This window comes from Melanotaenia boesemani, chromosome 24 (assembly GCF_017639745.1).
Source record: "Melanotaenia boesemani isolate fMelBoe1 chromosome 24, fMelBoe1.pri, whole genome shotgun sequence".
NCBI classification, from domain to species: Eukaryota; Metazoa; Chordata; class Actinopteri; order Atheriniformes; family Melanotaeniidae; genus Melanotaenia; species Melanotaenia boesemani.
Genome location: NC_055705.1, coordinates 17,961,497 through 17,975,230, shown reverse-complemented (window position 1 = coordinate 17,975,230; position 13,734 = coordinate 17,961,497). Strand labels below are relative to the sequence as shown.

The window sequence follows — 13,734 nt, the reverse complement described above, 5'->3', positions numbered from 1 at the left end:
CTCTCTTTTTAACGAGATTTAATCTTTTAGTCATTTTATGTTCATTTTGTTATTATTCATGTTCAGCACTTTGTTCAGTGGTTGCTGTTGTAAAGTGCTTTTATAAATAAAGTTGGCTTGGCATGAAGTTAATTTCATCAACATAGTTTTTTAATATGCAGACCCAACCAAACCATGAGTGAACACAAAAACTTACAATAAAGTGTAAAATGTGTGTTTCTAGCTCCACTGTAACCTAATGTACTATGTGAGCATGACCTTTCTAGCAATACATTACATGGTAGTGGACAATGTTCCGGGAATAATGTACAAACATCAAGGAAAGAAATCTAGTTGAAATTTAGCTGATTTCTTGTGACATACAAATTGTTCCACTTGAGGCTTTTGTGACCTAAATCTTGATTTATTTATTGATTTTGAGGGAAAAACTGGTGACATTATTCATGGTCAAAGACAATGGAATAGCCCAAATGTAGGACTATAAGGCAAAAGACAAGCAGACATCAGCATGAGGATTTGTCTAAAACTAAAGTAGCTGCAAAGGCAGTATAACAAAGAACTTCAACCAAGACTAAAGTCATCTTCATACCTAATAGTCCACTAGACTCGGAACAACTGGGCGTTGCAAAATTCGGCCAGTCAGAGTTTGCTTTGAAACCGCATTTAGTCAAATGAATTTAAACTTTTGAACAATGTATCGCCCTCTATGCCTGAGATGGAACTGCATCAAGAATTAAGGAAAACCATCAAGGAAACCAGATAAACAACAAACAAGAAAAGTCACTCATCTATTGGTTAATGCAGGATAATTTCCACTTTCTGTATTTGGTTAACTTGAAGCAAAGTGAGACCAAAATTTTTTGGTGGAGCTTGGCTTCTTTGCTTGCACTTCTTACTTCCCTAACTTAACCTGATTTTCCAATCTAAAAGTTTTATGCCATTGGCCTTTAGATTTTGTGACACGCTGCACCTTTTGAAACTATGTAAAATTTAGGAGGAGGTTCTCCAATGAAAATGATAGAATACAAGGCAGTGAGATGTCTTTTTTTTTTTTTTTTCTTTAGAAATTCCAGCTATGTGTTATGTTAAGGTTTTGTAGTGTCTTGGCTAAAAAGGCTGTCTACATAGTGTCTTTTGCAAACTTTGGGTCCTTTGTTGGCTGGCACCTTGGTGCATCAGTGGTGGTTTGTGCTGGAAAAATTGTACTTGTACTTGTACTAGTTCTAATTATTTGTGTGACCATAAACACAGACTAGAAAAAGAAGGCATTGTCTAAGAAGCAATGGATTTTATTTCTTTAGACATGTATATATGCCTGGAAAGTATATGTCATTTGATTAATTTAAGTAGTACTTTTGTAGTAAAAATACATTGTAAAGAGCATTAAATGATAAAAACATGCACAATATGGATCATCTACATATATTTACCAGAATACTGGACATCATTTTAAAATGTTGCAATAAATAATAATGTTACATACAATTTGAAATACAATAAAGAGGTTGAATAAAAGTGGACTTTAGACATATTTTTTACTTGAAAATAAATGGCATCCAAAGGACTGTAGTAGAAATTTACTACACCAACGGTTGAGCGAAAGAATGATCTTTTGTGCTGTTAATGATACCCCAGAATAAAGGCAAAAACACAATGAAAAACATAGAAAAACACAATTTGTCACTTGGAGGTACACCCCAGGAGATAGAGTTTCTCAAAGCTACTGACATTTGCTTTCAACATGGTTGTTTCGCCTCTCTACGTGTCTTGCTTTTCTATTGAGCTTGAGCTGTCCCCTCAGGCAAAGTCAACACCTTGTATTCTTTTAATATCACCACTGAATGATACTGCAAGCTGCAGAACACATAGAGCCGGCAAACCATGCTCACACTAACAGACCCCAGGGGTTTAATCAACAACCAACCCACATCTTTTTTCTTATGAAGAGAGAATAATCTCATCTATGAATACAACAATGAATCACCTGGAATGCCCAGTTTTGTACACTTCAGGAATGTTATGACATCCATTCTTGATAATGAATGATAAAAAGAAAATCCAAAAGTTCCTTTTAATGCTGGTTTCTGTGTCCCATACTGATCTTAATCCAGCATTCCTAATCTAGAGGAACATGACTGAAATGAGGAATTATGACATGAATCATCCTTCATTTATTAATATATCATTTACAATCATGGGAAGGTGATGCTTTTGGATTCAAATACATTCTTAAAAGATTTTTTTGAGGTTAAAAGGTCTAAGTATTGTGTGTTTTTGCACAGCATATGATTTGTAATTAATGACTATTAAAATGTGTTTAAAAAAAAAAGCTACATATAGTGTTGTAACTGTTTAATCATGTAGTTTGTTGCATGTGCATCTGAACAAGCAGATTAATTATACAGTATCTCTGGCCGCTTTCAGGTGAGATGACAGTGAAGAGTTGTGTAGAAGGAATACCAAACTTGTGCTCTGTTGCACATATGTTCACACAGATGTCTGTGAATCAGCCTCTTCTACCATCTTGTACGTCCTATTTAAAGCATATGTGTCCTTTTCAACACTAGTAAAACAGGGGAAGTGGATGTCTTCACTAAGGAGCACAGATGGAAAAATTTGGAGACATGTTGACGATGTCTGGGTAGAGAAGAGTGTCAGAAGTTCTACAATTTTAAGCCTTTTTGTTCAAACCAAAGCGTTTTGCTCTCTGAACCACTTTAGCTCAAGTTAAACAGAATAAAGTAGGTACAGAAAAATGATTGTCTGAGCACTCCATGTACTGAATATTTTGGTTCAGTTGTGACTGTCATCCAGTTAACTGGATATATTTGGCTTTGTTTTGTTTTTTCTTCCTGATAATGATAGTGGACAAAGCATGATTAAATCATAGCTTTGATGTTATTCAGATGGTATGCAAATCCAACTGTTAGGTCAAAGTCATCAGTTTTTTTGGTGTAATTTGAGGTTTCATTGACATTTCACTCCATACAAGCCCCACACAAGTAGGCAGCATCTTCACCTGGAAAGACATTGGATGAGTTTGATGTTATAATACAAAACAGCGAAAAAAAAAAAAAAAATCTTCACATTTAATGTTAATGTGGATTGTTACAGCAAAGGGAACCGCTTTCCCAGCACTACTCTGCCACTTTGTGTTCTTGTGGAAATTTCACTTCGATCTACTTCCGCTCTTATGCCAGTCATTGAATCTGAGCTTCATCTAATTAAAAAACAATTGATCCTGGAAATAGTCAAACGGTGTCAGCTGTTATATTTAGCTTGATCTAGTCTGAATTTATTCTGCTAGGATTTAGAAAGATATGAAATTATTTCTAATCAACAATTTTATTGATTCTGATGAACCATATCAATATTTAGCCTTTGGCAACAACACTTTAAGCTCTACTGATATTGATCTTTTCTGTTTACTCGAGGCCACAAGCTAAGAGACAAACACAAGCAGAGAAATTGAGTAACATGTTAAATTTGCCTTTTATTCAGATTTCATGTTTGGATGGAACTTTCATCAAACCATCATAACATTCCAATTCACCACTCCAAAAGACCTACATTTTTTTTCTAGGCAGTCTTCTGTTGCTTGTTTCAAAGCAAAATCTCCTTATGCCACCATTTTGTTGCATAAACCAGACAAATCTCCTGTCTATGAACTCATAGTAAGTTCACAGCAGTAACTTGGGGGTTAAACTGGGATTTGCTATGTGGGAGGGCTCTATGGATTTAATGTTGCAATGGGCTTGTCATGTGTGCACACTGACTACAAAATCAGACATATTTCAACTAATCTCAAATAAAAAAAGGTGAATAATCAACCAAACTGGGCTATTCTAGGTATAGTCATAGCTCTTACTAGTCTGTATCACAAATGTCAGTGGCGTTGTGTTTAAGAGTTATTTTATGCTGGGCTGTGTGTTGAAGGGTACAAATGGGATTTAAGTTACTTTGAATGTGGTATGATTGTGTTGGTGCCAGACAGGCTGGTCTTAGTATTTCATAAACTGCTGATCTAGTGGAATTTTTGTCATGAACATCATGGAAGCATAGCTCCATCCTGCCAGTTACCAGTAGAAACTGATAAGTTTAAACACTGGTGACACTTAATATACATTATATACCAGAGCTGAGTTACAGAAAGTTCTGGCCCAAAGCTAATTTACCCTTTATGAACCATTTAATGACTATTAAAAGTTATTGTTTAATGGTGATATTTCTGGTTCTCAGCATGGACATACACTGTTTTGGTGGAAAACCTGTGCTTTCAAGAGTTTGATCAAAATTCAAAAGTTTGTTGAACCATTGATAATGTAATTATTTTTGGGGTATTTCAGTTGGACGAAGAAGTCACTATAGAGTGATTTCATAAACAGGAGATATAGGAGGAAGATTTCAGTAGTGATGCTAGTGCTAGCTAGCTAAGCAGCAGCCCATTTACATGGCCATGAAAATCCCATAACTGTGAAAAATCGAATAATTGGCATGTTTCTTCATTTATGTACATTTGTAGTGATGTAACTTCTGGTTATTTTCAAAACATCCAGTCTTTGATGAACATGCCAGTAACCATGGTCTTGGCATTAGCTGCTAATGTGGGCGCTAATAATCTGCAAAGCAGGCTACATGTCAGTATCTATGTTTACAGGGAGCACTTTTAATCCGATCAGATGTCCAGTCAGAATAAAAATGCATCATGTAAACCTGTCAACTGATCCAATCGACCTCGATTGGAAAGAATGTTCGATCTGATCAAGGGGTCGTTTGGGGGTTACATGACATAACGAGTTTCAGGGAACACGTGAAAAATGGGGGACAGAATAGGACTGAGGTGGATACAATGTTTTTGTTATTCAGCATTTCAATGGTCAAAAGGTTTGAAATATAAAAGAAAACACTTCTTCCGAACTAGAAGGCACTGCCATGTCAAAAGTGTTGTGATCGTATTCAGTCTGTCTATCATGTAAATACAATGCTTGGATCACTCTATGTAGCGTGCATGTAAACATGTCAGCTGGAATCAGCAGATTGATTGACTGGATAGATTAAATATTTGCCCATGTAAATGTAGCCAGTGTTTATTCAACGTTTGATGGCACGCGTTCTAACAGACATTGTTTAGCAGATGAAAGCGACGCAGTTGTTCTGTGCATGTGCAGATAAAAAGACAAAATAAATATGAGACCATGTACAAAAGGTTTTAATGAGCAAAATCCAACAATCTCAATCGATGCAAACATAAACATTGTTCCAGCAACAGCGCTGTTATATCCAAATGGCCAAAAACATTTAGCAAAAATTGCTAAAATTCACTCTTTTTGTAACACTGAATGGGAAACAACTGGTTTAAGATAATCTGCATTTAAGCCCCATTTAATTATAGCATATTCTAGTTACTGATCTGTTCAAGGTTATTTTCCATGTGATGATATAGGTTAATATCTGCACTAGTATCTTTGAGTTCATTAGCGCTGCACTTCACAGACACCTGCATAGAGGTGGTGCTTTCAACACAAGGCTCCCAGCATGTTAAACAATAGTTAGACCATGTCATTGTCCTGTAGTGGCTGAGAAAAGCTAAACCACAGCACAGTCAATGTGGCGCCTCCTCCAAAGCTGTGTACTTGAGATGGAACCAAAATGAGCACTTGACTAGTTCACAGTCCATCTCATCACCAAGTGTTTCTGGCTCTCTCAGGCTTTTTCATTATGCTGATTAACATTCAAGTGCCATGTTTGGTCACCCGTAAAACAAATGGGCCTATTCATATTGCCCAGTAACCCCAGGGTGGATAAAAGGAGACCACTGCAAATAAAAATGCGACTAAACTCCCTCCCACTTTACTCTAAATTCATCTCTGTCTTTTCTCTTTATTTAAGTGCCTTTTCATCAGCTTTGGGATAAGGCAAGGAAGTGGCTTTGAGCCAGTGTTGGGCTCTTGGGGAGCTGAGACATGAATGCCAAGATGGATGGGATTTTATAGCTAAAATGTGTGTGGGGGGGGATTGGGGGGGTTGGCTATGCATGAAAAAGATTTGACACACTGGCAGTCAATGATGCCAAGGCCTCCTAGCTTGACACCCTACTGGGCTCCAAATATGGCAATAACTGAGAATAACTCGAGCAAACTACAAAGCGCAAAGACTTCAAAAGAAAGGCTTTAAAGCTTCTTAAAGAATATTGAAATAGTATTTGAGTAATCAATCAGAACTATGCTCATTGTTAAATAAGAAATATATTTTATGTTACTGGCAGATGCAAGAACAATCATACAAAATATAGGTGCAAAAACAATGAGTTGCAGTTGCAGAATGACCTCTAGGAACTAAAACACCTTTATTTTTACTATCTCACTATCTTGGGTTCCCTCCAACATATTCACTTCTCTACTCACAAAATGCTGCAGGTTAGTGTCATGTATCCAAACCTTCCTCTCTGCACTGTTTCACTTCATTTTAGCTTAGCCCCGGTAGCTTTAGGTATGCAACTGTCACATCCTGCTTCATTCACCCAACAATTACCTCCTCCACATGTCAACACTGATAAGAGAATTGAGTGGAAGGAATCCTTAACAGGGAAGAGGTGGGCTGTGACTGTTATAAACCAAGAAAACCTCCATGACCATGACACAGAACTGTTGATGTGGTTGGCAATGACCAATAAACCATTTTATCCATCTTTAAGTGTCCTACTATCATTCCTTAAAAGGCCATCTACAAGAAATAAGCAGCTTTAAGGTGTGGTGTGATTGTCAAAAATTAGGATTCCTTAAAAAATGGGTGATGCTGCTTTAAGTCAGTGTCAATTTTAAAACTCTGACATCACATGAAATAATTGCTGGCGGCTTGAACATCTCTAGAAGAAAAATGTGTGCTTAATCCACGGCAAAGATGTTCCATTTATCTTCCAATACAGCAAATAGAAGATTTGTGCTGCTCAGTCAGCCGCAAAGATACTACTTGCTACACCAGCAGTTAAATGTATTTCACATCATTATTCAATATTTAGAGCTGTGCATGTACAGTTTCTCTGCTGGTTTTTGTCAGGCTGAACACACAAAGCATTGCTGCAGTGTCAACAGTTCAGAAACACACCCGGCCTGATATTTAAAACAGGTGCTCATAAATATGAACTCCAAAAAATTAAGATATGCATTTTCAAAATTCAGTTTTAGTTCATAACAGAAATAAAAATGTACAATTTATAGCATTATCTGCATCAAATACATTGAAGCATCATTGGGTGTTTGAGAGGAAGATAAATTGTTTTTGTTGCTATAAATATTTTCTAGCATGACAATTATCAGGGTGGATGACTTTTTTAGTAATCGTTTGAATTAAAATGCAAAATTATTGTTTTAGCCACAATATGAAGCTGTTGATGCTCAGAACTAAATTTACAAACAAGGACCTATGACATGGGTTGTCACTACAGAGGTCCCATGACATTCATGTATAAAACCATTAATATTTTGGTGTCATTCATTGTTTATTGAGGCTTTGTCATAGCTAATTGGGTTAGGTTATGGAAGAGCATATTTATATTCTGGATTTGATTCACTGATGTCTGCCATTCAAAATATTGGATTGGATATGTTTTAAATATTGTGATACTGCAGAGCCAATACAAAACATGCAGCTGGTTTTCACTTCTGATTGTTTTAGGCAATAACACTACATATGAAATTAGTTCTGTATTTTCTCCCTGTTTTCCATGTCGCATGATTATGGTTAACTATGAGATGTCATGTTTAGGATGATGCTACTAGTGTAAATGATGATATTTCAATATTTTACGGGTTTAATGCAGGTAACATGTTCTTTCAGTTCAAGAAAATAATGAATTTTAGATCAATTTGTACTTAATAATTTTAAAAAAGCTTTATTTTAATCTTCTAATTCTAATAATTTTAATTCTAATTCTAATTTGATTTACTTATTAATTTACTGTATTATCATTTTATAAGCATTTCTTTTAAGTTTTAATGTTCATGAGTTGTATTCATAAAAATCTAAAAGTGCTGGTATCACTATTGACAAAAAAAATGTATCATAAACTTATGGTAGCATATCGAAATGAAAAATATTGACATCACCTTTCCATAGTTGGATCATAAAACCATCACAGTTTGGTTTAAGATACATATTTTTAAGGTATTATCTTGCAACGCTGAAAAGTCCTGGAAAACCAGAACAATTGTGAGGCAAAGGATCCAGACAATGTGTTGACAAGTTGGCAAAAAGATACACATTCAAGTTCCAAATCATTTTAACTTAATATAAAAATCTGACTATCGTTGTCATGGTGAGTACTTTCTTTTATTTTTCATTAGAACATAGGATGCATTCCCAAATACTCTGAGTTTACATAAATTAACCAACTCAACAATTGATAGCTAGCTGAAGTTTTAGCATTTTGAGACATACTGTTGTAGAAATCAAATGTGAATGCCTGGCTTTCATTATACTGTATTCCAAACAAGCAAACTGTCCAATGTTTTGTACATGGAGAAAAGAAAATAAATTGGACAATATTTTCGCATAGCCAAAGGCACTCTAGGTACTTGCATGGTATAGCTAACAAGCTAGTGATGAAACACATCTCATCCTGCAGAACAGAATGTACATATCAGAACAGAACAAGAAACATAGCCAAGAGAATAATATTTCTTTATGATGTAATTGCTTTTAACTAAAAATGAGTTTAACAACGTGACAATAGATGGCTCAAATGTCTCACTTACAGTGTATTTAATCAAAAAGTTAGTCATTACTTCTTTGTACTTTTTGCTAATTTAACAAAACCATAAGTAAAACTCTTGTAGACCTCAAATGAAGCCAAGAAAATCAATGCCAAGACCCATCAAAAAATCTAACAAAACGTTAAAAAATGAATAGTTAAAACATAAAAACAATAGCTGCTTTTAAACAATGACAGCAACATGCACGTGCATTCAACTACTACACTGGGACCACATGGAGCTATCAAGCCCCTAAACTCCCCCCACCCCATTCTGACCCACTCCACCCCTCCGATGTATGACATTGTGATATTGTGAATGTGAATGTGTCCCATTGTGAATGTGCTGTGAACACTGAAAAAAAAGGAAAAAGAAGATCCTAAACCTACTACCTTTAAAGGACTGGTCCTAGTGAAAGTGAATTAAGTAACAAAGGAGGCACTTACATTCAAGAGCCTCACATGGTCCTCCGAAAGAAAAGAAGAAAAGCAGGCAGTGATTCCACTCTGAGGAAACAATAGCAACCTTGAAGAAAGAGACGAAGAGGCAGAGAAAGTAAGAAGGAAAGGCAGACAGTGAGTTAGAGATGGAAAAGAAATATGAGAAAGAGGAGAAGCAAATTCATGCATCCACAGACCCAGCGTATTCGCAAATCAAAACACTTTGGATCTTTTCCAGCATCTCCCCTCCTCCTCCTGTTCAGCTTTGCCTCCCCCCCACCACCACCACCAACCCTGCCTTCGGGTTTTACTTGTCATGTGTTCAGGCTCAGGCAAGCGTGAAGTGGGCTGAGGAAACTGGCGCTCCAAGTGCTTTGTCCAGCAGTTTAGAAAGTCATGCTTCCATTAGGTGGAACATTGAGCTTTTTTGGCCCCCTCTGTTTGTTAGATTCATAGCAGATGGATGGAGAGGCAGGAAATGATACCCAGAATCTTAGCTCATCGGTCACACCTTAGTGGAATAAAAATGATAAGCAATAATTTACATATCCTCTGGGAAAGGTTTCTATATCTCTTTTCAAGGACAGTGGAAGTCCAAAAAGACATATTTTAAGCAAAGATATGCTCATCTTGATTTGAATAAATAAATTACTAATCCATGCAACTATTTGCTAATTACACAAGACACTCCATATCTGCTTTGTTGCCTTTGAAGGGCTGATGTAAACTGCCTTAATGTAAGAGATATTAGCAGTTTTTACATTTCTGAGTTGCATAAAAAACGTTTTGGTCATTACCCAAGGGAACAACGGCACTGAGCATCATGATTTGCAGATAGTTTTTAAACAGAAAATGCACAGATTCACTGTGAGTACTTTCAGGCTGAAATGTGATTTTTCAAAAAGAAAACAACTGGATAAATATACAGACCATGTCATCCACTACATATGTTCAACAGCCATTGAAGCTAGGCAGTGTTGATCTGCCTATGGTCAGTGAGGACTATAGAGGCCCTCAAAGCCATGGGACTCACTTAGCAGTTCCATATCAGATGTTCATGTAATTCAGTTCACCTTGAAAATTGTTTTTTGGAGATGGAAGTGACACTACAAATGAATTAAAGGAGCTCAAGAGCATTAAGTTGGACATTGACTAGGATTGTGTCATTACCCAATAAAAGTCACGCTAAGATGAGCCCCCTTTTACCATTTTTCTACCCTAACTAGAGTGATTCTCTGATATTGACTCTCATCAGTCACTTGTCTTACTTGTCAGAGATTACCTGTCATTGTTTGCAACACTAGTCATAAGGCTACTAGCATAGTACACATATTGCCTTCAGTTTCTCCTTCCATGCATTTGCTAAAAATATTTTGATTATTATCATTTTTTTAATGTATTCGGATTTGTTCTAGATGCTAACTATAATAACTGTGAGCCTTGACATAGAAGTTGGATGGTTGATACAGAAAGGAAGTTGGATGCTCAAACAAGCTAATGAATGCTTAAATGAGAAGTAAATGGATTAATGATCATTCATTAAGGTGAGCAGGATGTTCGTGTCTAAGAGTCTGTGAGACTATTAGTACGCTTATTGACTTCAGCAGATAGCATTAGCAAAGACTGGAATGACTAGAAGGTTGTAGCACACATCACTTTTGTGGTAAAGGGTTAACCAAATATGCATTTTGAAGAAAAAAGTTCATTCCTACTTCAGTTTCTCAGATAACCTTAGATTTAAAAGACAGGCCAAACTTTCTTTACGTTGTTAGCCATGAATGTTCTTTGCTTTGTAATTCCACATACTAACACTTGCTAAATCAGCAGAAAATACAAATTATAGATGCAGCCAGAGATGGGACTCTGACTCGAGTAAAACTTCAGTTGCATTTCCAGTGACTTGAGACTCAACATGGACTTGCAATTTGAGACTCATGAACAATGTTGTATTTTTAATTTTTTAATTTTTTTTTTTCTATGACGTCTCTGTCTGAACTCCTGTCTATTGACTGAGTTGTGGGCTGTCATTTCCCTACATGTAACACTAACATAACGTCCGCATGCGCAATCAATCAAAACAACGGCAGCACCAGTGAACACATCTGGTCATGCAGCACCACTGTAAATTTTGGCTATTAAAAACTTGATAAAAAGGGACAACTCACTGGCGGTCTGATCCTCGGCTGCAGAAGTTAGTTCTAGGGATGTGGAATGTTACCTCTCTGGTGGGAAAGCAGCCTGAGCTGTTGCGCGAGGTTGAGCGGTTCTGGCTAAATATGGTTGGACTCACCTCAACACATGCCTTGGGCTCTGGAACCACTGTCCTTGAGAGGGGTTGGACCCGGTGAGAGGTGCCAAGCAGGTGTGGTCATGCTCATTGCCCCCCGACTTGGCGCCTGTACGTTCGGGTTTACCCCGGTGAACAAAAGGGTAGCCTCTCTCAGGCTTCAGGTGGGGGGATGGGTCCTGACTGTTGTTTGTGCTTATGCACCAAACAGCAGTTCAGAGTACCCACCCTTTTTGGAGTCTTAGGAGGGGGTGTTGGAAAGCACTCTTCCGGGGACTCCCTCATCCTGCTGGTGGACTTCAATGCCCACGTGGGCCATGACACTGAGACCTGGAAGGGCGTTATTGGGAGGAATGGCCCCCCGATCTGAATCTCATGGATTGTCCATAAAGAACACCTTATTCAGGCTTAAGAGTGTCCATATGTGCACTTGGCACCCGGACACTCTAGGTCGCAGTTTGATGATCAACTTTGTAGTTGTATCATCAGACTTGTGGCCGCATGTCTTGGACACTCAGGTGAAGAGAGGGGCGGAGCTGTCAACTGATCACCACCTGGTGGTGAGTTGGCTCAAATGAGGGGAAAGGATGCTGGTCAGGCCTGGCAGACCTAAGCGTGTTGTGAGGGTCTGCTTGGAACATCTGGCGGAGTCCCCTGTCAGAAAGAGTTTCAACTCCCATCTCCAGCAGAGCTTTAACCATGTCCCGGGTGAGGCAGGGGAGATTGAGTCTGAATGGGCTGTGTTTCATACTTCTATTGTTGTGGTGGCCAGCCACAGCTGTGGCCGCAAGGCCGTCGGTGCCTGTCATGGCTGTAACCCCCAAACTCGTTGGTGGACACCAGCAGTAAGGGATGCCGTCAAGCTGAAGAAGGAGTCCTATCGGGCCTTTTTGGCCTGTGGGACTCCAGAGGCATCTGAAGGTTATCGGCAGGCTAAGCGGAACACAGCTTTGACAGTCACTAAGGCAAAAACCCGGGCATGGGAGGAGTTTGGAGAGGCCATGGCAAATGACTTTCAGATGGCTTCGAGGAGATTCTGGTCCACTATCTGGTGACTCAGAAGGGGGAAGCAGTGCTCCATCAACACTGTGTACGGTGGGGATGGGGGGGCTGCTGACCTCGACTCGGGACATTGTGAGACGGTGGAGGGAATACTTCGAAGACCTTCTCAATCCCACCAACACATCTTCCAATAAAGAAGCAGAGTCTGGGGACCCTGATGTTGGCTTTCCCATCTCTGGGACTGAGGTTTCTGGGGTGGTTAAAAAGCTCCTCAGTAGCAGGGCCCTGGGGATGGATGAGGTCTGCCCAGAATTTCTTAAGGCTCTGGATGCTGTAGGGATGTCTTGGCTGACACGCCTTTGCAGCATCGCATGTACATCAGGGAAAGTTCCCCTGGACTGGCAGACTAAGGGGGTAGTCCCCTTCTTAAAAAGGTGGACCGGAGGGTGTGTTCCAACTACAGGGGGAATCACACTCCTCAGCCTCCCTGGTAAGGTCTATTCAGGGGTGCTGGAGAGGAGGGTCAGTCGGATAGTCGAACCTCGGATTGAGGAGGAGCAGTATGGTTTTCATCCCGGTTGTGGAACAGTGGATCAGCTCTACACTCTCTTCAGGGTCCTGGAGGGGGCATAGGAGTTTGCTAAACCAGTCTATGTTAGTAATATGAAAGCTAAATGTTAGCATCCATGTTAGCAACAAGCTTAGCACCACATTGACATCAATGTTAGCTTGTTACTACCCTTGTACTAAAGTAATGTTAACTCCATCAACCTGGCTCCACTGAATGTGTTCAGAAGAAGAATGAGACATTTACTAAACACAGTTTCCAAAGAATTTGCTGACTTTCCCATGGCAATGTTAAAATGGGACCAAACTGGGATCAGAACTACTACATAACACAGTTTTACTGGGTCTGTTTAGAAAAGGCCCCCCATGTGCAGTGCTAACCACCACACCACCGTACTAATTATTACAACTAAAAGTAACTTGCGACTTGACTTGCACTTGAGCCATAAGACTTGAGATTTGACTTTAATTTAAAGTAAAAAAAACATGAGATTTGATCTGGACTTGGAAAAAAGGGCTAATAGGCTAATAGAACAATTAAATTCATAATGCAGCCAATTAAACAACTGCACTAAAACTGGAACTACAAATAATGTTGCTAGAGATCTACTTGGGAACTGAATTTTTACACTACAGCTACATAAGTACATGCTAATGTGAGCATTAAAATCATTAAAAAGCATTAAAA

General features: G+C 38.6%; 1 protein-coding gene across 1 annotated transcript in view; it reads right to left on the bottom strand.

Moving 5' to 3' along the window:
- LOC121635202 (E3 ubiquitin-protein ligase Midline-1-like) overlaps positions 1-9,364 on the bottom strand; it is a 65,729-nt gene extending 56,365 nt beyond the window's left edge. The window contains exon 1 of the mRNA XM_041978291.1: positions 9,197-9,364. The gene's annotated coding sequence lies outside the window, so the exon portion shown is untranslated. The remainder of the gene's footprint in view (positions 1-9,196) is intronic.
- Positions 9,365-13,734: the final 4,370 nt, after the last annotated feature.